Source organism: Rattus norvegicus, chromosome X (assembly GCF_021556685.1).
Source record: "Rattus norvegicus strain SHRSP/BbbUtx chromosome X, alternate assembly SHRSP_T2T, whole genome shotgun sequence".
NCBI lineage: Eukaryota > Metazoa > Chordata > Mammalia > Rodentia > Muridae > Rattus > Rattus norvegicus.
In genome coordinates this window covers 118,937,321-118,939,790 of record NC_141554.1, presented here as the reverse complement: position 1 = coordinate 118,939,790, position 2,470 = coordinate 118,937,321, and the positions used below count along the sequence as shown (strand labels likewise).

Below are 2,470 nucleotides of genomic sequence, written 5' to 3'. Positions count from 1 at the left end.
TGGAACAAGAAAAAAATCATATATTATTTGGAATCTAAAAGGTTTTGTGAATGTCCTATGCATATGACACTTTACTCTTAGACAACAAAATACAAATTCTTCTTATATGTACATGAGATAATTACCCAGATATTCCATATGACTTGTCATGAAAAAATTAACTTTAAATTAAAAAAATCTTGAAATTATGTGAAATATTTCCATTGACTAACAGTGGAAATAAACCAGAAGATAGTAGCAACAGGAAATATATAAAATTCACACAAATGAAAAATGTAAAATATTTGTTTTTCATCCATGCAGCATTTGCTGCCTGTGATTTGATTTCAGATGGAAAAAAGACAAAAGATCTAAGCAGAGCGAAGGCTGGTTATCAATGCCAAGGTTTTAAGACTCATAGGAATCCATGTTTCAACCCCTGTCTGGCTCACAACAAGTCTTGATTTATTGGAAAGGAGATTAGGAACTGCAATATTTGAGATGATTCTCATCTGTAGGTGTGTAGGCTTTAGAATTTTCTTATTTGCCGAATTCACCACCCAGCCTGGAGCAAGATTAAAGGAAATATGCCTTGAATCCTGAGGATTCTGTAGAGTTTATCCTTTGTGGTATCAAGAAGAAAGTAGTCATACTTAATGGCGAGATCAAATGTTGCATCAGGAAACTTGGCAGGGTCACCTGGTACCCTCTGTTTTCTGCATCTGTAAAATAGGGCACTAGTGCCTCAGGTGGGAGCATTCATTTTGGAATGGATTGTCCTCACAGAAGGAATGGAATGAGCTTGCACAGAAATTCTAGTCTTCTTGGATCATAGAAGGCAGTAATAACAACCTACTGACTTTTTTTTTCAATTGGAGTAATGGCTAATTCTGAAGCCAACTACACCTTTAATTAACTTTTGCTTGAAAAGTATCAGCACTGTCTTCAAACAGCTGGATCCTGTAATCCTTTTTAAGTGGTTTGATGGACACACCTCTCCCATTCACAAGCTAGGTTAAGTCAATAAATACAGTTGGATCAACTCAACATAAATGAATGAGATACTGTAGTTTCCAAGACTCGAAGGCTGGTATTGGTGCCTCAAACTATGTCCTTCTTCAAGTCCATATTTTGGGATTAGGATGTAAAATGGAGTCTGCCCTCCCACAAAGCATAGTTGGACAGAGTTCTTTCTCCTTAATGGCTTCTGCCACATTTCTTTCTTTCTTTTTTTTTCCCCATCTTTATTAACTTGGGTATTTCTTATTTACATTTCGATTGTTAGTCCCTTTCCCGGTTTCCGGGCCAACATTCCCCTAACCCCTCCTCCTCCCCTTCTCCCCCCATTACCGCCCTCCCCCCAAAAATCACGTTCACTGGTGGTTCAGTCTTGGCAGAACCAAGGGCTTCCCCTTCCACTGGTGATCTTACTAGGATATTCATTGCTACCTATGAGGTCAGAGTCCAGGGTCAGTCCATGTATAGTCTTTAGGTAGTGGCTTAGTCCCTGGAAGCTCTGGTTGGTTGGGATTGTTGTTCATATGGGGTCTCGAGACCCTTCAAGCTCTTTCTTACTTCATCTCCCATCCCTTGGTCATCTTTCCTATTTTCTGGAGTTAGGGCTGGGATTCAGAATGGCCATTCTCACTCTCGGCAAGGATAGCAGAGGGCCAGACTGGTTCAGCAACCTTTCACCAAATCAGCTATGAGCCCTGGTCTTGTATGGGTACCCTAGAGGTGGCTTAAATGAACTTTTTAAAAAAACGAGTTAGTGAAGAAATTATGAAGAAAAATAGAAAGTACTTTGAGGTTGATTAAAAATGAAGATCATTACATTGAGTAGAATGGTACATGCCTATTATTCCAGAGATCTAGAAAGCTGTTAAAGCAGGAGCCTGAGGGCACAGTTGGCACAGGCTGCACAGAGGAACCCTCATGCGCTCTAAAAATCGTATATCAAAGCTAATGGGAAATAGTAAAAGTAACCCCATGATGTACCATAAATGCCAATATTAGAAAGGAAGTAGGTTTTTTTTTATGTCATATGAAAAGTATAGGCAACAATAGGTAAATGAACTGGGTTATATGTAAAAATTCAAATTTTTCTATACATCAGTATTTCCAAGCCTTATTAAAATGTAAAATAGGGGTTGGGAATTTAGCTCAATGGTAGAGCGCTTGCCTAGAAAGTGCAAGGCCCTGGGTTTGGCCCTCACCTCCAGGAAAAAAAATGATAAGAGTTTCAAATAAGAACATAAAATTAACACCTGTAGCTAAACAACCACAACAAGACAATTGGTTAATAGTGGGTAAGCAGTTTAAAATAACTGCTTCTTCAAAGATCATGCATAAGTACATAATATGCAAATGAAAACATGATGCTATACCACAAGTCAGGAGTGATAATGTTCCAAAGAAATGTCATAGGTTAGCAAAACCCCCAGTATTAAGTATGAGAACCTTCCATTGTTTGTAATGGCAATCCAAGCAT

At 38.5% G+C, this 2,470-nt stretch overlaps 1 pseudogene; it reads right to left on the bottom strand.

The window, feature by feature from the left end:
- Positions 1-459: 459 nt before the first annotated feature.
- Mrpl15-ps2 (mitochondrial ribosomal protein L15, pseudogene 2) lies at positions 460-1,970 on the bottom strand (annotated as a pseudogene).
- Positions 1,971-2,470: the final 500 nt, after the last annotated feature.